Source organism: Anser anser (assembly GCF_964211835.1).
Source record: "Anser anser genome assembly, chromosome: 17".
Classification (NCBI taxonomy): Eukaryota; Metazoa; Chordata; class Aves; order Anseriformes; family Anatidae; genus Anser; species Anser anser.
This window is the reverse complement of record NC_139738.1, coordinates 6,334,474-6,355,764: the sequence shown is the minus strand read 5'-3', so window position 1 is coordinate 6,355,764 and position 21,291 is coordinate 6,334,474. Positions and strand designations below refer to the sequence as shown.

At 52.6% G+C, this 21,291-nt stretch overlaps 1 protein-coding gene across 3 annotated transcripts in view; it reads right to left on the bottom strand.

The window, feature by feature from the left end:
* KAZN (kazrin, periplakin interacting protein) overlaps positions 1-21,291 on the bottom strand; it is a gene marked incomplete at its 5' end in the record, with an annotated part of 186,524 nt that overhangs the window by 19,842 nt on the left and 145,391 nt on the right. The gene's annotated exons all lie outside the window — the stretch shown is intronic.

Below are 21,291 nucleotides of genomic sequence, written 5' to 3'. Positions count from 1 at the left end.
AGGGGTGACCTGAATAATTAAAAGCAAGAGTTAATGGCTCGGGCAAACGGCTTTGGAAAAGCCGCCGTGTTACGCAGCACGGCCACAAAAGCACCTGCGAGAGAAGCCGGGGACCGAGGGGCCGCATCCTGCACCCCAGGCGGCGACGGAGCCAGGGCGCACCGAGCTGGCGATGCTGCTGCTGCTTTTTCCATCCCGATCCTTCTACCCCAAAGGGGAAATCCCAGAGGATTGGCAGCGCTCCCCTTCCCACCCGTTTCACGGCCACAGAGGGTGCCAAACCCAGGGTTTCATGCAGCTCAATCTTTTATGCCGCATCCGACTGCAATGAAACTGCAACACCCCACGTGCCGGGAAAAGACCAAAGTGACCCCAAACTGGTAGCGGCGGGCTGCAAACGGGGAGCCAAACCCCGACAGCTCCCCAAAATTGAGGCTATTTCAGAAAAGCACCTATTGAAGACGGTAAGAGGTGTTGGGGGTGTGCCCAGCTGGTTCGTACGCCTGCACCGAGACAGAAAAAAAGCCCTTTAAAGCTCTGAGCGCTGCAGTTGGTGCCTGCCCGGAATTAAGTAACGCGCTAGATTGCAAAGTTAATAAAAGTGACAGGCTTTTATTAATCGTCGCTCACGTCGCGCCGCTCGGAGCTGGCAGGCAGCAGCTCCACCAAACTTATCAGCGCTTCGCACCAGGCCAAGCCTGGGCTCGGAAAATCCGAAAAAAAAGTAAAATAAAATGAAAAAGGAGCAGAAGCCACGGAGGACACACCCCAAAGCAAGAGCTCGGCCTCGGAGCACGGTGCAGAAGCGGTCAAAAATTGCATCCCTGAGAACGAGAGCATGTAAGGAAGCACAGAAACACAGCTAAGCAGAGAAAAAAACACCTCTTTTTTTTTAAAAAAAATTCCCAACTAAATGAGGCAAAACCACAATGATTTCCGAAGGAAACGGTGCTCTGAGGTGTTTTATCACGGTTTGCAGAGCTCCAGCGCTGCGCCTCCTTCTGCGACCTAACCTCCGGCGAGGACACAGAACCGCAGGGAAATGCAGCATTTCCCCCGGTGCTGGACCCCCCACGGCCGGCCAAGGCTGGCTCACGCCCTGTTTTAACGTCCCTTTGCACGGGATGCAGCAACGATCGCCACGGGGCACGCGTAAATCCTGCCCTCGCTGGCACGGCCCAGCGGCACCGCTGGTGAGAGCAGACAAGGGAGAAAGAGAAAAAGAGAGAAGGTTCCTGGGACAGGACGTGCAGCAAGAGGAGCTGCCAGCTTCTGGCACTGCAGCACATCTCTGCGGCGTTGGGTGGCTTCGGGGTCTTCTTTTTCCCCTCCCAAGCTTCCATCTGAAGTCAACTCCTGAAAATCCCCGCTTTCGGCTCAAAGGTTCGCGCTCCTGTCGGTACTGAAGAGAGTTCTTCGTGCTCCCCCTCGAAGCAAAGCAGAAGGAACCCCGATCTCACCCAAACTGACCCCCCAGCTGCAGCACGGCGCGGGGATTTTGGCTCCCGGCTTCACCTCCCCTCTTCCCAAACCGTTTTTGACCGGCTAGGGTTGGAAACTGAGGACAGCAATGAGGAGCCCTAGGAGAAAGGAGCCCAAGAAGCACTCAGGAAGCACTCGGATCGACTCAAAATGACCGAGGACAATAACTGAAACCTGTGATCCCAACGCGTTACTCGAGCAAAGAAAATAAAAGTAAAAATAAAAAAAAAAAATCCTGCTATTCCCTTGCAGAAAGCTTCACCTCGTGCACCTGCCTTCGCATCGCCCTCGGCAGCCTGCTCCCGGGCACCTCCCCAGCACCAATATTGTTGTACCGGGGAGACGAGGCCAAGAACAACAGAAACGGCCAACGCAACGTGGGGATTTGGGAGGAAAAATCAACAGACGAGAGAACGCAAGGCATCCGACTCGGCGCAAGCGGGATCGGGCTCATTTATGTATTTATTTATAAGCACAGGGGCTCTGCAAGGGAGCCGTGCTGCGCTGCAGATCAGCACACACCGAAATGCTAAAAAAGCCCTTTTAAATGTATTTATTTTATGATTTTTTGGGGGGTGAGATTCACCCTCGCACCACAGTCCCTGCGGGATTACAAATATTTGATGCCATCTGAAAGGAAAACAAAACCGTCCCGAAATGACAACTGAGAGGGAAACAATCTGGGCTCCGCCGGGGAAGTTTTAACCTCCAAAATCTGTCTCGAAATTCCGGGTGCGATTTCTGCAGGCGAGGGAGGAGGAAAACACAACACAAACGGTGCCTGCTTCTGTGTCAGAGTGGCAATTTTAGACGGGATTTTAAAAATAGCATCGCTCCATTAGAGTTAATGCTATTCAGATAGAAAGTGCAAAGACAAGTGATGAGCCCAGGCGGATCCCCGACGATAATCAAATCCCTCAAGGCACTGATAGCGGGGGCTGCCTGCAGCCCTTGTTTCGCTTTTACTGGGCAAAAAAGAGGAGCAAGGAGTCACCGAAGAGCCTTCTTAATAAGCCAGCCTGCCCACTGCATCCAGTACTAGCAGCTCAGCGAGCTAAGAGCAAACCCTTGGTGAGCTCTGCGCTGAGCTTACAAATTGAAAAAAAAAAAAGAAGTTCTCTAAAAAGAAGTCATCTCCCCAGCCCAAGTCACTCGAAAGCCCCCCGGTGGTTGCGTTGCACAGAAACCTGCATTTTCCCCCCAAAACAAAGGGCTCTGACACCTGCGGTCCCAAACTCACCCGCTCCCGCGCCACCCAGGGGTCACAGACACACAAACACCCCGTGTTCATCCACGTGCCCCGTTTTGTTACCTTTTTAAGCACCTTTGCCCAGATATCGCTGGATTTTACATCCATTCAATGGCTTTTTAGCAGGATCTGCAGCCACGTGTCCGTAAAATTCTGAATTAAACACACAAAACGTTTTTTTTTACATTCTGTTTAGGGGCAGCTACGTAACGGTGCCACGGCAGAGGTCCTCAGTGTTCCCAACAGGCTCGGTGAACCACAGGGGCTGTTTCCATGCAAATGTGAATTAAAAGCCTAAATTTTAGATACCCACATTTTACTTATTTATTTTTCTAAACCAATAACCAGTGCCCGTTTTGAAGCAGCGGTGCGGGGCAAAAGGAAAAGCTGTGCTTTGAGCCCACGGAGCCCGCCAGCCTCCCACGGCAGCAGGGTCAGGCAATGACCGTGGCGGCTTTTACACACGGGGACGTTTTCATGGAAGTTATTCGAAATTAAAACCGCGGTTTCATTTAACACACGACGCGGGGAAAAGGGGGGGGAAAAGAGCAAGCGTTCGTAAAAAAAGGGAAGCGTTTGCCAGAGCTGATTGAGCACAGGGATTACGTTCCACCACCTCCCTCCCCTCCACCGCAGCCCCACAACACCCCCTTAGGGAGCCAGAATTGCTCCTTCTCAGCTGAAACCCTGCGAGGATGGAGACTTTATACCTGCAGAACAACAAGGCGATCCACGTCCTCGCGGTACCAAGCCCCAAAAGGACGCGGGAGCCCCAGTGGCGCACGCACTGCCTTAAAACCCATCCGCTCAGCATCCCCTCGGCATTCGGTACTGCTGCCCAAACCCCTGCGGGCTGGACCAAGGGGATCCAACCCCAGCGTGGCCGAATCCAGTTCCACTTCATCGAAGCACCATCGGCTGCCCCGAATAAGGATCACACCAAAACCCGCTTGAGGAACGCCGCAACCCCAGGCTTCCAGCTCCGGCGTCTCGCAGCGAGGAGTTTCCCTCGCTGTGCGTAACGGTTGGTGCATCCTCTCGCAACTGCGCCGCCACCAGCGAACACAGTCTGTGCCTCTGCCTCGCTCCTTTCTTTGCCAAGCGCAGCAGAGAGGAGGATTTCCTCCGCCGTGAGACAAACCCCGCAGGCTTTGCATCCCGGTGTGAGCCGGGCGAAGTTTGGCTGCGAGCGAGAGGCTCATTCCGGCACACAGCAAACTGAACAAATCCCGGGGGGGGGGGCTGGAGAGCTCAGTGCGGACCCGGGGGAGGATTTGGGGACTGGGTCCCCAGAAACCAGACAAAATTGAGCTGTACGCCTGAGCTGCCAGCTGAGGAGGCTCTGAATACACGTGGGAAGGGACGTTCAAGGAGAGGACCTGCCAAGGCGCACAGCACCCCCAGCACGCTTAAAAGACCTCATTTTTTTTTTTCCCTAAACGTTGCATTTGATTTTTGTTTTTATTTTTTTCCTGCTCCCTGGCAGGTTTTCTTCGCCGCCACTCCAGCCAAAAGGCACGAGAAAGGGAGATGCTGCAGGGGATTGTGAATACCTGAGCGTTACGGAAAAAAACCTATGCCAAGGACGGGAAAAAAAAAGTCATTTTTCCTTACGGGCACCCTGGGGCTCCTAGAGGGAGGAGGAAGGAGGATTTCTTTCCCCGTTTGCATCCATGCAAACCCCGCGGCTGTGCAGGCAGTGCGCCGGGAGATGTGCCCAGCACTGGGACCGCTCACCTCGGGGGACATCTCCAGCAGATACCAAAGGGCTCAGCGGGATTTCCAGAAGCCCCTAAGCTGGTTAGGTGCCTAAACCCCTTTGAATTTAGCCGCCTTCGTGAATCCCAGCTTTATCAGCCACTTAAACACATCCCCATCCCGTCGCTGTCCAGTGCCAGCCGCAGGTGCAGAAGCGGGGCAGGGCGCCCTGGTTTTGGGGCCAAGCGAGCAGGCACCAACCTGCACGGCTCCTCTGCAGAAACGGGGGGAAGCTGCACCCCGGGCTGCCTGCGTTTGGGTACGTCTGGTGTTTTGTTTTTTTTCCACCCTTCTCGGTTTATCGCTGCGAGCACTGCGATGAAGGGGAGATCGCTATCTACAAAGCCTCTTTGAAACAAGCAGCGAGGGAAAAACGTGCGTGCCTCTCCTCCTGCCTCACACCGGCCGCTGCAGCAGGGGAGAAACGTCCAGAGCACAACGGGCAGAGCAAGGGAGAGGTGCTACAGCCGCCTGCACGCAGCGGGCAGCGCTCCAGGGGCTCGGGCAGCACGATTTTTGGAGGCACCCGGTGCTCCAGCTGCTGCTCAGAGGATGCCCAGCTGCAAATCCAGTCGTGGGCACTGCCCTGCCCTCCCTGCAGACCTCCACTCTGCAAACCCAGTTTGGTTTTTGCGCTTGGAGGATGCAGGAGGCAGATGCAAGGGGTGCTGTGTGGGCTTTTGTTTCCCCACACAAAACCAAATCACCCTGCGTGCTGGAAACCTGCTCGTTTTCCCGCAAGCCTCCCCGAAAAGCTGGGAAGGAACAGGTCCGGGCGAGTCAGGCTGCTATCGCATCAAACGCACGTTAATTGCTGATAATTTCCGCCCGCCCGGCACATCCAAGCGAAAACCCGAGGAGTTCACACCAAGGGGCTGCAGCAGCCGGAGCACACAGCTCGGACGCTCACGGGCAGCTCCTCCAAAAGCACCGCGAGACAGAGCAGAACTCGGCCCCTTCGCATTTTGGGATGCTGTGCCAAAGGGCTCCGTCCATTTCGGGGTGCTGCACCAGCTCCCGTCGCTGCCTGCTGGAGCCGCGCCGCGGTTATTGCCCTGCTCGGTCCCGCTGGGGGCAGGATGCCACCACCCCAGGAGGTGACGTTTCAAGCAAAAGCGCCAGCACGCCCCCAGACAGAGCCCAGAGGCTGTTTTTTGCTGCTCCATCCCTTTGGCTGGGGGGCAGAGCCCCCACAGCGACCAGGCACGGCTCGAGAAGTGGGGTTGGGGAACGAACGCCCCAGGCCACCAACGGAGGAGCTGCCCGAGGCCCGAACGGTGTCACGATTCATCCGGGAAAAAAGCCAAATTCATGGGATAACTTTATTCCCCATGATTAATCCGTACTTGCACCATCAAACTGCTCAACGCTCTGCATCTTGCTGAGGCCTCTGCCTTCTCCCCCCCACCTGCAGCAGGGCTTTTGGGGGATTTGTCACAGGCATCACCAGGGAGGTTTCTGGTTTCGGGGGCCCTGCGTCCCCGCGTCAGGACAAACCAAGCGAGGATTGCTAAAAAACAAAGGGGCAGAAACCAAAAATCCCATCAGCTGCTCCCACCGGGCGCCGTCGTCGGCAGAAAATTAATCAAGGGCAGCACCAGCAGATCGATCGCCATCGGAGCTGCCCATCAGCACGCGGCAAATCCATCACGGCCTTCCCCAAATTGAACCCAGGACGTGTTTTAATAATAATAATAAATGGGCATTACGCACGACGAGTCGACGTCCCAGGGAAAATCGGGATTCCGGCCCCCGGCCTTGCACCACGCCAGCCTCCCTGGGTTTTCTTTGCACGCTCGGAGCCGCCTTTGCCTGCCAGCCGCACCTTTCTGCCGTGATTGTGCTGGCAGGTGGGGAAGGCAGCCCGTAACTCAGCCCGGCGTCATTCAAATATGCCCCTGGGAGCGCCAGAAAAAAAAAAAAAAAGCCAAAAAAAACCCAACCCAACCGCAGAGATCTTGGCTTTGAGCTGCCCGTGAAAGGAGGGCTTTGTGCTCAGGGAGCACCGTGTGCGTCTCGGGGCTGGGTATCGGAGTCTCATCTGATGGGCGCTTTCATCGTACCCCTTAAAAACAAGACTCCACAAACAGCATCTTTGTTTTCCCTCACCTGCCCAATTGTTCCTCTCCCCCTTGTTTTGCTGTATCAAAATAAACAGACGCGCACCACCCATTGATTCGGGCTGTTCTCGGAAGGTTTGTGGCACAAATCTGATGTTCGCTGAGTTATTGCAAAGCGGTAAAAGCATGCCTGGTGGTTGGAAACATTTCTTGGGGGGGGGGAAAGAGATAAAAAAAGCCTTTATCATAGGGAAGAAGGCTTTGCTTTCTCCGATGCTGCACATCGGACTGGAAGGAAACGTAAAGGACAATATTTTAATAATTAATTTCAACAGATCCCCGTCCTTCCTGCTTTCTAATGAAGTCTCCACGAGCAAAATCGATACAAGAAAGCCAGAGTTTGGCTTTTCTTTTGGCTTCCAGAAGGCAAGGAAGCCCACTGATGGGGAGTTTCCCAGCCGTGCAGGGGATATTTGGGGTTTTGCATCCTCAAGGATGAGCAAATACTGAACGAGGGCGTCCTGGAGAGGCTCGGCTGCTCTGAACCCACCCAGGGAAGCGCCGCAGCCCAAACAGGGATGCCCCTGGGGAAAGGCTCTCCGTGCCTGTGGCACAATTATCATCTTCTTAAAGAATGTTACGTAGTCTTGAAATCGCTTCACGTCGCAAAATGCTGCAGAAAGAAACTTGCTCCGTGAACATTTCACAAGTTCTGGCCCTTGGCTGAGCTCTACGCAAGCCCAGCAAGCCCGTCTTGTCTTTATCTTGGGTTATTTATTTTTTTAATTAGTTAATTTATTTATTTTGGAGTTTTACGTAGGGTTGCCACGCGGTATTTGGCACGCTTCGTGAATGAAGGCCAAAAAGCACCAGTGAAACAACACAGACTGCAATTCTCGGGTCCTGTAGACCAAAATTCACATCAAACTACACAAAGAAAGGCCTGGATCAAATCAACCGCAGCAGCTGAAACTGACCTCCCTTCCCAAGGAAATGGGAATTTGGAGGGAATTAAGGGGACGGCTTGTCGACGATGCAAAAAGCTCCGAAAATAAATGCTGAGTAACCGAAAGGGGGAGACGGGATGATTTTAACACTCGGTAGTTTTGAGATGGGCTGAGGACGAAAAGTCAAACAGAAAAATAAATTAAAAAAATCCGCCTTTTGATCCTAGGTGATTTTTTGGGGGGAATCTGCCCTGGAAGCTCAGCTATGGATCCGACCACACCACCTGAAGCTCTGGCCCTCCCCTCTGCAGCACACTCTCAGAACGTCGTTTTCTCACCCAAACGGAGCCTATTCCCTGCTTCCCACACACAGCGCTGCCCGGCTTTGCTGCTCTTGCCCAGACCTCCCCCACGGTGCCAACTGCAAAAACGCCACCAAATACATGGCACGCGCGCCTGTCGGCAGGGACAGCCCCGAGCTGCCTCCATCCGATGGCGTTTCTTTCCCCTTAGCGTCCCCCCGGGGCTGGAATCGGAACCAAGCCCCTTCCCACGCCGCGCTTCTGCACGATCTCGTGGCTCAAATGCGAATAAATGCCTGTCATTACTTAGTCAAAGAGAACTTGTGCAATAAAAACGGGAGAGCGGATGTCCTCTGGATGGTAAAGGTTATCAAAATATCAGGGTTTGGAGGACTGGGGCCGTTCCAGCATCTCTCCCTAATAACAAACACAAAAGCAATCCCTTGCAGGAGTGTGCGATAACGAATTTCTTCCTGCAGCAGCAATGAATCAAAGGGCACCGCTCAGCTGATGGGAATCGATTTTTCTTCCTTCCTTTGCACTCAGAGAAAAGCGGGGCTGCGGCGAGAGCCAATTCAGCAGGAACAAGTCCCCCGACCCGCAGCATCCCTCGGGGCATCCCGCTGCCTCCTGGCAAGCCCCGACGGCAGCGTTCAGCACAGCCCTTCCCCAGAGCAGCGAGTGAAGCGGAGTTTGCGAGGAATGGGGTTTGACCAGAATAACAACAAACCCCCTTTCACACGAGCAGAGCGCATTCCCTCACCTTTAAGGGCTGACTCTGGTGCAGCAAGGTGCCAATCCTCTGTTAATTAAAAATGTTTTCGCTCCACACTCCCTCCAGATGACAAACCAAAGCGTGCCTGGCTTTTTATGTGCAAGGGAAAAAAAAAAGAAGCTGTCTGCACCGCAGCTCATCCACAGATCGATTCCTCTCCTGCTCGCCCAGCTCTTTAGCAGGGGTCACTGAAATGCAGTGCTTTTCTTCCTGCTTTTGTACTGGCCTTCCTACAGAGCCAGGATGGGGAGAAAACCCTGAATTGATCCATTTTCCTTCTGAATCCCGACGATACCCCGCGGCAGCCATACGTCCGAGCGGAGGCCTGATTTAGCGGGTTATAAAGCCCTGGTGTTTTCTCACTATTGGCTTTTATGGCAGCGCGTAAAATTTTTAATGAGAAATAAATTGATAGGTGCGCATTACCGCGGAAAAACCCGGAGCTGCTCATTTGCGAGCTATCACGGCGAGGACCGCGTTTTTGAAATCCAGAGGAGGAAAATCGCGCCGCCGCCACATTAACAGGGACGTTCAGCTGGAACTGGCACGTGCAGGGCAACCTGGCCTTGCCCTGCAGTGGCACAAAAGCAGATGCAGAGGCGGCTTTTTGGTGGTGAGCCTGCCCAAAGCATGGGGACACGACGGTGACGCGGCCGTGGGAGGAGGAGGATGATGGTAGAGCCCACGCGACCACGCAGGGGACACCCTGTGGCCACCTGGCGGGGGGGCAGAGGGGACCTCGACGTTCTGCATTAAGCTGTGTCCCAGCCATGCTGTCAGGCGGTGGGTGGCTGCACACCTGGAGCAAACCCTTCCCTTCTTCTGCCCGTCTCACGTACCCACGTTTCACGCAGCAACACCCTGGAGGAAGCACCGGGGTGATTTCCCTTCCTCCCTCCCACGCACCCATCTGCGCACGTCGACACCCACCCACAGCCGGTCTCCTACGCCAGCAAGGAATCAGCTCAGCTTTACCTGGAAATTAATGTTTTTTCATACAGATGGCAACTCCGCTCGGATTTACCTGGAGACGATTGTCTGCAGTATGGCAAACAACTCCTCACTTTTTGCCACCTCCCACCCATCCCTTTGCAGCCAGATTTGGATAAAAATGGGTTCATTCATCCCTCTCAGGGATTTTCCCCAGGTGGGAGCACGCAAGCTGTAGGGGATGCATGTTCCTCCAGCACGAGGCGCTCGCACACGACAGCTTGCACCAGGCAAGGACCAGCTTGGGCTCATTTGGCAGTGCCCAGCCCCGGAGCCCTGCCCGGCACCACGACCGGCTTCCCCAGGGGCACAGCGGAGGATTTTTTCACTACAGAAGTAATTAGCCAGTGCTGGAGCAAATCAATCCAAATCTCCCCTTCCCCTCCCTTCCTCCTTCATTTTTCTTTTTTGCATCGACAATTACAGGGTGAAAAAAGCGCATCAAAAAACCCGTCAAAGGGGCTGCTTTGATATTCAGCGCGCTGGGGGAAAGCTGGTTGCTGCAGGCTGCACGCGAGCGACCGAGGGCAAATGTGTGGATCCAGAGGAGGAGCAGAGCACTTAAGCTATAGGAAAACATCTCTAGGTGGTAATTATTGTGCTTGTAAAATAATAAAAAGATCTTTATCGGCTTAGAGGCTGCTGGTGACAGATAGCAATGCATGCCCTGGTTCTCCTGGAGATTGGTGCTCTGCACCGAGGCTCAGGGCTGGAGAAGACACTAAGGTGGCCCAAGGGATGAGGCTGCGCTCAGAGAGCTTACAAAAATGTAAAAAAGACAGCAACAAATGTGATGTTGCAAGGTCTTCAATTTTGATCAAAGAAAAGGAAGGAAAAATCTTACAGGAAAGGGTATTTTACAACAAAATAGCACCCCAAATTCCCCCCACGCCGGAGTGAAGGGCTTATGTATCTGCCTTTACTCTGAATATAGCCCAGGGCTGCCAAATGCTCCCAAACCCAAAGTCTGACAGTTTGCAAAGAATGGCTGGCACACTATTCTGCTTTATTTGTATTTTCAAAAAATATATTTTTTTGATTCCTGCTCTACTTCCCAAGCAAGAACTGCCTCCCTCCCCTTCAGCAGTACTGCCACTCGGCACAACGCTGAATCTCATCCCATTGGTAAATATACAACATTCCTAAGAAACACGTATAAGCACTTGATCTGATGCAGAAGTGACTGGAACATTGCAGGGTGGAGAATAACCTCAAGAAATCACCCAGCCAGGGCAGGAGGCAGAGCGAGCAGCAGGGAAGGTAAAAAAGACCCCGAACCGCAGCTGCCCCCTCCCCAGTTTCCCCTGCTTTAGTCTTTAATAACTCATTATCGCATTACAAAGCAAAGGCTCACAGGATTATGGTGTTTAGTAATATTATAATGGATTTGAGCCAGCCTTCCAGAAAAGCTTTTTGTATTCCTGCTTTGTGCTGACCTGGCACGGGGGGACCTGGCCTCAGAGCCCGGCTTCGCCTTCCTGCGCGCTGTCGGGAGTCAAAGACCTCTCGCTCCCCATCAGCAAACGCACGTGCATTTAGTGAATGCATGCTTCAGAAATTATAGGTATGTTACTTATTTTATATACATATACACACACACATATATATGTAATATATATGATATGTGTATCTAACACAGACAGGAGGGAATTTCAGACCATGAGGTCCCACTGGCTGCACCCACTCAGCCAAATAGATCCGAAAAGCCTTTAGCAGCAAAATAAACAGCTTAGAGCAAACAAGAAGCTTAGCGTGCCAGCACTTCTATTTTCTGGCAGGGGCTGGACACCACTGCAGTCACCGAGCCCTTCCCAGTGGTACCGTCCTGCTCCTTTTGCACAGCAAGAAAGGCAGAAGCACCGGGTTTGGTCCTGTGGTGGTCCAGCACCGAGTGCAGCCCCTATTTTGCTTTGTTTTGCTCTGCCGCTGCTCTGCCAACCGTACAGGCTTCAGTAGTTTCTCCTGGCACAACACAAAGCAGAAAGGGGGAAGCGTCGGAGGATAAACTGGATGCTCCCGGCCACTATCGCACGCTGCAGAGCCAGCCTCCGTTTCTAAAACGAGGTTTAAGCACTCCTCGGTGTTACCCCCGCTCTCGGTCCCCTTGCTAAAAGGAGACAAAGCCTCAGCAGAAGCATCAGCACTGCCTGTGCGCCCAAAGCTGCTGAATGCACAAGAAGGCACGACAAAAGACAACATGTTTTCCTCCACCTTGTCTCAATTACAGCAGCAACTGAGCTTTCGCGCCAACAGATTCAGAGCTGAGAGGAAAAGCATCGTTTTCATGTGAAAATGAGATCCAGTGTACACATATTTTTAAGTAGCAGACGCATGGTAAATACGTTTTTGCGATTCCTGTTTGATTTCAAAACATTTCAAATAGGGAGGACTAGATGCATATGGATGACTTAGAGCTCAGGAAAAAAGAGGCAAGGGCTCTGCAAGACACAGCCTGGATGGGAGCACCATGGCCAGGGCCAAGCAGCCGGGCGCCATGCAGCGCTTAGGCCAGAGGCCCGGCCTAGCACCACCTGCACAAGTCGGATAAAAGCAAGGAGTTACAGAAATTCAAGCCGTAACACACGCTACCAAAGGGTTTCCAGCCTCTGCTCTTCTCCCCTCAACATCTCCTTGGACCACAGCTGCTCTGCTAAAAATAGAAGGGAAAAAATAAGGGTGGGGGACGAGCCCTGGCCACAAAGATGGTACGGGGCCTGGAGCATCTCCCCTGTGAGGCTGAGAGACCTGGGGCTGTTCAGCCTGGAGAAAAGAAGACTGAGGGGGGATCTTACCAATGTTTATAAATACCTGAAGTGTGGCAGACAGAGGGATTTGGCCAACCTCTTTTCAGTGCTCTGTGGGGACAGGACAAGGGGCAATGGCCACAAAATGGAGCCCAGGAAGTTCCGCACCAACATGTGAAAGAACTTCTTCCCGGTGAGGGTGACGGAGCACTGGGACAGGCTGCCCAGGGAGGTTGTGGGGTCTCCTTCTCTGGAGATATTCAAGGCCCGTCTGGACGCCTCCCTGGGCAGCCTGCTCTAGGGAACCTGCTTTGGCAGGGGGCTGGACCCGATGATCCCTGGAGGTCCCTTCCAACCCCTACAGTTCTGTGATTCCATGATTTCATGTGACCTGAATAACGCACAGGCCCCCGAAGGCTACGGTTTACCCACAATAACATTGCATTCCTGGGGAAAGTCAGCACATTTTTTTTTTTCCAAGAGTTTTGCAGCATTACAGGAGCAGACAAATGACTATTCATGTTACTACTAAATAAAACATGAATTTTGAAATTCCAGCAAGAAATGCTGCTTAAGAGAGAAGGCATATCGCAGCATAAGCACAAGGAGGTTGTGTTTTATTATTTTCCCCAGCATCTTCACACAAACCTTCTCCCAGCCACACTAATGAATTAAGAGATGTGCGGCTCCATCAAGGCTTACGTTGTCTAACCAAGATTTGGTGTCTCAAAGGGCTGCTGCAGAATATCACAGAATCACACAATGGCTCGGGCTGGAAGAGACCTTAAAGATCATCTAACTCCCATCCCCCTGCCGTGGGCAGGATGCCGCCCACCAGATCAGGTTTGCCAGGGCCCCATCCAGCCTTGAACACCTCCAGGGATGGAGCATCCACAGCTTCTCTTGGCAACCTGTTCCAGGGCCTCTACTCTTACAGGGAAGAATTTCTTCCTAATGTCTAGTTTAAATCTATCCTCATGCTTAAAGAGCAACGTTAAAGACATCAGGGATAGTAAGGGCTGTGTTGATGCACTAAGACCCAAGCTTGTTTGCTGCCACTCTCTTTTCCCTTGAGATAAAATTACATTGATTTAAAAAACACCTGAAAACTGGATCCCCCCACTCCCACCCCCCCCTCCTTGCCAAGTGATCAAATTAACTTCCTACAACCCGTCGCAAATTCTTACATTTCACACTCGTGAGTTATTGCCAGGAAATTCAGGAAACTATTTCCTAGCTGGGAACGAAGCAAAGTCCCAACAGCCAAGGACTGAGCCCTTGGCTTCCCTTCGACGCCAACACCCAACCTGGAGCGTGCGACAGACGCACGGGAAGCAGCACCATCAGCACAGACGATGAGTGTGCCATGAGACTCCTTTCTTCTGGGCCAAAAACCATTTTATTTCTTTGTTTTTTACTGCTTCGGCTTCATCGCTCCTTCTCCCTGACATAAATCCCAAAAGAAAAAGGACTTGTGTGGGGTATGGGCTCAAGAGCAGGTCTGGAATAACCAACTTTGGAGAAGCGTGTGCTGTAGGATAACCGGCAAAACCCCTCTTCCAGGGTGTAGGGTGACATTTTGTGCACGTGCTGCGAAGCTCGTGAGCCCCCCTGCTGAGCCGCACGTGCTCCTTGGCGTTTTCTCTTAGACCCCGTGCCAGTCGGTGAGAAGTATTTCAGGCTTAAACGGGGCTGCGAGATGCCTCCAGACCCCAGCTGCCTGCCTGCGCCGTGTTTATGCCCTGTAATGGTCCTCCCCTCTGCTTCAAGCCTCCTTACGCAGGAAAAACTCCCAGTGAAAGCAGTGGGAGCCTCTTAATTGCCTCTACTCCAATCAATGCAAACAATGCTCGGCGATGCCAACTGCCATGGGAAGCCCCGACTCCTGAACAGCAGCATTTTGACTTTTTTCTACCACTGCAGCATGCACTTAAAAGAAAGCGGGCTCCACCTGAGCAGGGCCAGGAGCTATTGCTTCCAGCACAAGTCCACCCAAGCCTGGAGAGTCCTGGCCAAGAACCCAGCTCTGACCCTAACCAAGGTTTGCATTGCTCCCCCCAGCACCCAGCATGACTCCTACCGCTGGCCATCGTCCTTCCAAACACTGGGGAGAGCTGAGAACCATCTATGCCCACGTGCAGTTCTCCTCGCCTGCTGCTTTCAAAAAAAGCAATGCCTCCGAGCTACGCTGTCGCACGGGATCCAGAGGATGCAAGTCAGCCCTGCCCTCAAATGAACCGCTGCTACTGACACACCAAAGGAAAGGGCCCACCACCACCAGTTTTTCTGATTTAACGCTGCCTGCAAAGCGCCTAAATCCATGCTCGGGGCAAGGAGCTGCAGCTGGGGGCTGCGAGGGCGCCAGGGGAATTCCAACTCCCACCTCTCCTAGGTTCTTGGGATATTTCAGGGCCGGTGTGAAGCCCACTTAACCCAAAGCACGTGAGAAGACCTACCTCGGCACATCACTTCCAGCTCCAAGCAAACACACCATTCCAGAAATCTACTGGAGAAGAAGAGCACCGACCGCTTCTCACCTGCATCGAGTACAAATCTGTCTTTCAAAATGTGTTCACCAAGAGGGTTCCAGCAGCCTCAGTAAGCAGCTTGGTAAGTAATTTGGCAGAGCCGGACCACGGAGAGGGGCAGGCGGAGCTGTAGCCCAGCACCAGCGGGGCCGACGGGCAGCTCCGCTCCAAGCGACCCGCTCCTCGTGGCATGGTGCAAGATGCCGAAGCAAGATGGAGAGGAGCAGGAGCACACGAGGCTGGCACGGCGGTTGCAGACAAACCTGTGCTGGGGAGTAAGTGGGTGGCCCTGGGGCTGCGCTGCTCCATGTTAACCAGGAACCGAGGCAAGCCAAAGCTCTGGCCAGGACCTCATCCATCATCACTCCTCCTGCCCGTGGCCAGGGTTCTCTGAGGTTCTCCTTCCAAACTAGGACTCTTGGCAAGCGCCAGAAGGAGACACAGGCTTCAGCCAGCATCCCTCATTACTTTATGGCACTTCTTTTCCTTCTTTATGGCTTTTTGTGCATGACTATATCGTGCCGTTTGTCAGTGTTAATGATGCAGCCCAGAGACCAGTACACTCAACAGGGCTTCGAGTGAGATCAGCAAGAAATTAATTCAGGGTGCAGCAACACATCAAAAAGGAGAAGGAAACAAAACAACGAGCAAGCCTCGCTGCAGCGGGGATGCCAGCTAGCCAGGGCACAAGCAGCCCTGATGCCCAAGGAGATGACAAAAACCCAGGGACTGCCACCACAGTCATCTCTGCCAAGAGGCAGCGAGGTTTCTGACACTGCTCCACCACCAGGGCACAAGAGAGGGATGCGGCAATGAAATGCTGACCCTAGCAGAGGGCAGGTGCTTTCTTGGTGGAAACGAGAAATGTTGTAATTAAGTTGATAGAGTTGTGTTTTTTTTTCCCTTATATCAGTGTATTTTTCTCCTTCCCTGGTGCCAGTCTGAGTGCTGCCTTCAGGTTATGGAAAAAAATGGGGGAAAAAAAAATTGAATGGTAATCATCAGGTTAAACCGGGATCCTAAGTTCAATATACTTGCTCAGGATATTTTTCCACAGTCTTTCTTCACGTTATAAATGTATTCATTCTCTGCCTCCCATAAATCTGGGCTTTCTTTTTAATCTCCTCATGGTATTGTGGGGAAAGGACTCCCAGCTTCATGGAACGCACACGTAAGACAATAACTGGTAAACCCGTTACGGTTCCTGCACAAAAGACTTCAGTGGAAGCGATGAGAAGGGGATGCCAGGGGCTGGGAGGAGGCGGAGGACTGCACAGCAGGCTTCCCAATGCAGAGGAGGTTACACGGCCCACTAAGCCCCAACTTGCTTGAAAAGCTGTTTTTAGATAGGCATGAGAAAAATAAAATTTAAAAAAAAAAATCCATGAAGGCAGGAGAATAAATAAATAAAAAAAATCCATGAAGAAAAAAATAAGTAGCTTGGAAAGCATCGCTCTTTATAAACTTGGTAAAGGGGAGAAAGGGAAAGAGCTTGGACGCGAGGTGGCAGAACACCACGTGTCTGCCCGCAGGGACCTCCACGAAGGCCATCGTGAAAGGGCTCCTGGCCACGTCAGCAGGGAGGGGGCAGAAAGCCCCCAGCCTTGCAGCGAGGCTGAGGGCACCCAGGAAGCGAGTGAGCAGCCCTTTCTTTGCAGCAAACCAGGCTTTCCGACTCCTTAAAAGCCAACCCAAGGGTGGGTGCTGCTGAAAGCCACCCACACCGGCGCCAGCTCCAGTGCACCAGCCAGCACCGATCCTGCATGCTTCCTTGTGCCTTCAGTCCTGGCATTTGCAGAAGAGAAACCACAAAGCCGTCCCGGTGATACTCCTTCTCCACGCACGAGGAACATCTGTAGGACACAGGTTGCTCCATCCAACAAGCGTGGAGGTTGAGGGGGGGAAAAACAAACAAACCTGTGTCTTACAAGAGACAGCGAGTTCCCCTTTCAGGAGAGAAACTGAGAGCCATTCACGGCCGGCTGTGACTCTAAACACTCGTGAAAGGGCTGCCATATGGGCTCAGATTTATCGCCTGTGTTTCCTAACTTGCACATCTGTTTTCTATAAGTAGCTGTCCAAGTCAATGCATCTCCCCCTTCCTCATGAGCCGCCCGTGGAGCTTTGCAAGGACAAATATCTCTGGTTTCAGTGTTTATCTGCTCAGCGATCCCCACTATGTCATCTTAAAGATCTAAAGTATTATTTGTTAAAAACAAAAACAAACAAAAAAAAACCTGGACGTTTAGGTGCCACGTTCTGGGCACAATGTCCCTCTTTGTGCTCCCACTGGGCTCTAAATGTGCCTTTGGAGACGGGTGTTGGGGTGTCTCCAAAGCAAGGTTACGCGTACGATGTTTCCTGGGTGTGGGTTTTACCAACATGCTGAGCAAGATGACAGTGGGGAACTCCGGTCAGCTCTGCTCACGCTCTGTAATTCCATTAGAGTCACCGAAATTACTCCCATTTCCCCGTGTTCAGACATTTTCTCCTAAATGGAAAGCCGAGCACAAGAGTCAGGGAGGAAAGGGGAATTCCTCTAAGGAGAAAAGCATCAGAGAAATGGCAGAAAAGCCAGCAGGGTCACGAGAAACTAATGAGACAGACCAGACACCAGCTCATCCGGACACGAGGAATGCACGGCATGCAGGGGGCAAAGAGGACCAAAAGAGCTCCAGAAGAGCTTGGGTTTTGTGGATGACCACCAGAGCAACAAGCCCTGCTTGCTGCTTTGGAATGTTGCTTAATGAAGATCCGATCCTTTTTCTTTTTCCCCAATAAAAAAGTGGCCTCCACCATTCCCCTGCAAAGAACGCTGAACACAATCCATTGTGCCCTCCTTCTTACAAGAAACTTATCAACTCAGTCCTGAAGTGCTGGGATAGCTGGAATAAAATAATACCGAGAAAAGACCGGGAAAGGAAACAGAAAGCATTTACTAGGAAACTCACAGCTCCCCACCAACTTGCAGCACTCCTTGCAGAGGATATTAAAGAAATATTCCATCCACAGAAGAAATAAAAGGTCAGTGAAAGGAGACGGTGGCTTTGCTAAGAGATTGTACGAGCCGTTCCCCGACACAAACATTGACAGAAGAGGCAGATATGTGAAATTCATTCTGTTTGGCAGCAGCAGCACAACCACGGCAGCTCCTGGCCGGGGTCCTCGGGGACCCCGAAGATGCGGTGTGGGCAGGGGACAGCGCAAGAGCCTGGCCAACAAGCTGCAGCTTCCACCCAGCACCAAAACGGCAGAAAAGTGAAAAACAAACCGAAAATGGAGCCCAGGCTAAAATCCTGCCCGTCTGATGTTGTGCTGCATGTTTCAAGCTGACAGCGATGATTTGAAAACAGAAAAAGGAAAGAAAAGGCAGAGAGAGCACAGACCTCAAGTGCTTCTCTAAATGCACAAAACTACCGTGATAGATGTAACTCTGGCAGCGCAGCCTGAAGAGGACGGGCAAAATATTAAGCCGAATTAAGCCTTAAAGGATGTTATGGTCCTTGCAGAAAAATGAGCTTGATTTCTTTTATCCTTATGTTTTACAGCAACTTAAAAAACCCTTATCCTTAGAGAAGGCTCCACAGAGCCTATTATAGCAGGCTTTCAGCAGCAACCTCTCTTCTCGACCACATATATAATCTAAATCACAGCAATCACACGCGATATTACTGTTGGAAGGAACTTATTGCAGAGCACTGTCCGCTGCAATAGTTGCTGAAGGAATGAAAGCCTACTTTTGTACCTGAAATTCAGATTTATAGGAAAAGCCATTCACTTCATCTCCAGACTACCAATCCTCCTTTCCCATCAATGTGTTTCTGTTCCTGTAAGAGCTTTGTTTTCGGTGTTTTTTTTCACAAGTCCTCCTCCTACTTCTTGGTTAACCATCGCTGATAACATCACAACCAGCAGCACTCCTCTCCTTTCTGAGCAGCTTCTCCCCAGCAGCATCCTCACGGAGACCACGAGACATTTTGGCTTCGGACCACACCAGCAAGCCATGGGGCTGAGCCTGGTGCTACCAACAGATGTCTTCCTGGCTGCACTCCCCAAACCACGCACAGATGGACATTCACCACGTATTTGGCCCCCGCCAGCCAAAAATTCTCAGCCCCTCGGTTAATTAAGACATTCCTTCTGCTGCAAACGACCCCTGGAGCCTCACGGTCAGCCAAGTGGACCAGCCCTGCGGGGCTGGATGTTGCGGAGCGGGTCCAGGAAGCATGGGGTAGGAAGGAGCAGTGGTGGTTGGGGAAGGATGTCCTACTAGGGCATCCTAATAGGGTGTCCTACTGCTGCTTGTGCAGGCGAGGGGAAATATGGTTCACGTAACGTAGTGCACTCACCCCCCACCTATAGCTGGGATGCAGAATACAGCAAAACCACAACTGGTTGCTTGAAGAAGAACGGAAAAAAATCATAAAAGCAGCTTATTTACACTATCATAAAATCAGCCCTACTTTCCGCTGCACCCAGCCGATTCATTTCGTGCCATCCCATCTGGGTTTGCCACCATGGGTCTGTAACTATTCCCACGGGCTCCCGCTGTGCTCGCTCAGGCGCTGCGGCCGCTCCCCCTCCGCCATGTGCTGGCCGTGCCCCCCAAAGACACACGGTGGCAGGGGCAACATCCACCTGCTGGGGCACAGCTGCCCAGGCGTAACACGGCTGCCCCCCGGGAACCGTCGCGTCGGTTCATGCCACGAAATCGGCACCGAGCCCTTAATTATTCATGTTATTTGGATAGTGCCGTCGGGGAGCGCAGCGCTTTGGAAATGCAGGAGGAAGGCTTCACCCACCACTGCGTGCAGCGTTCAGACTGCTCTTCATGCAGCTCCCACCTCGTATCCTCCTTCCCGGCTATTTGCTTGGTGTTTTTATATCCAACAGCCACGCAGCGACAACAGGCCAGGACCAAGGGATTAACTTTTTAGCATCAAAAGGCTATGAGAAGCACTGTTTGCATTGCTCGTTTAGCTCGCAGAAGGTCAAAGCACTTGCAGGAAAACCTCGGGAAGCACGAGAAGGATTGCTGTGGTAAATTGGCGTTGATGCAAAGGGGGTTTGATTGCACACCGGGCTGTGAGCTGAGCTGCAGAACAAACAACTGCAGCCGGGCTCTGAGCAAAGCCCTGCTGGTAGTCCTCGCAAACCAGGGAGCTCAGGGTGGAAATCTGGGTCCGCAGCTATTTCTTTCCTTACCACCATGCTGGCTGGTCTTTAAGGAAGACCGTCCCAATGCCGTAACTGCTCCTCGCTGCGCCCCATGCTGCACCAAGCCGGGAGGAGGCACCCACGAGCATCCCCACCACATCCTCCTCAAACCACCAGGGTCAGCTCGTCCCTTCTGTACTCCCCGACCCATGAAGCTGAGATTGAATCCTTCCTCGCTCCCTCTGCCCCTAAATCAGCAGCCCCACGACACACATTTTGAGGCAGCGCCATGTTCTACACCAGGTGGTCCCTCCTGGCCCCTCTGCTGCCTGCTCTTGCCTTCACCAGGGGAGCGCCGCCTCCTTCAAATTGCTACGCTCTTCCCCCAAATTTCAGGCTTTTATTCTTCTGCTCATGACAACAGCTTTGTTCTTTGCATGATAACAGGTGATTTAGCCACTGTCATGCTGCTGGCAAGATGTGAAGGCAATCTCTGGTAAATAAAGCATGCTTCTCGAGTCCCCCTGGCTGCCTGCAGCTCACTGCATCACCCTCCGTGGCTGCAGCAACCACACAGCTCCAGCACCTGCACCAGGACCAGCGTAGTTTGGCATCACCTAGATTTTTTTTGCAATATAAGTAAAATAAGCAGAGAAACAGCCCACAAATGACGCAGTAATAAACCAGCAAGTAACTCTGGCCCCCCAAGGTATCCCACACAGCATGCTCCACCTGAGCCAAGTCCCAGATCCTGCCCGGTCCCAATTCACCCCTCGCCCCTCCGTATCCGGCCTGGCCCTCCTGACCTGCCACCCCAAACACACAACATTCACGTATTTCAATTGCTCCGTATCAGGACAAACAATAAAACCCAACGGGGGAGGGAAGACAACACTGAAAGGCAGCATGGAGGAGGGATTTCGGGACAGCTTTAATTTCCTGCCTGAACCCCTGCTCCCTTTGCAGGTGCCATCCTTGCTGTTCCTCTTGGCTCAAGCATCATTTCTGTCATTGCTTGTACCTGGGCGACAGAAAATCAGGCCGGGGGAGTACCTGAGTACGTCCACGTTGACCAGCGCCCTTGAGCTCCGTGTTTTTATCCAGGCGCAGGCAGTGCCGGCACGGAGTGATCCTCCTCTACTCTGCCCTGGCCAGGCCTCACCTGGAGTCCTGTGTCCAGTTCTGGGCTCCCCGGCACAACAAAGACAGGGATCTCCTGGAAAGAGGCCAGCGGAGGGCCACAAAGATGGTACGGGGCCTGGAGCATCTCCCCTGTGAGGAGAGGCTGAGAGACCTGGG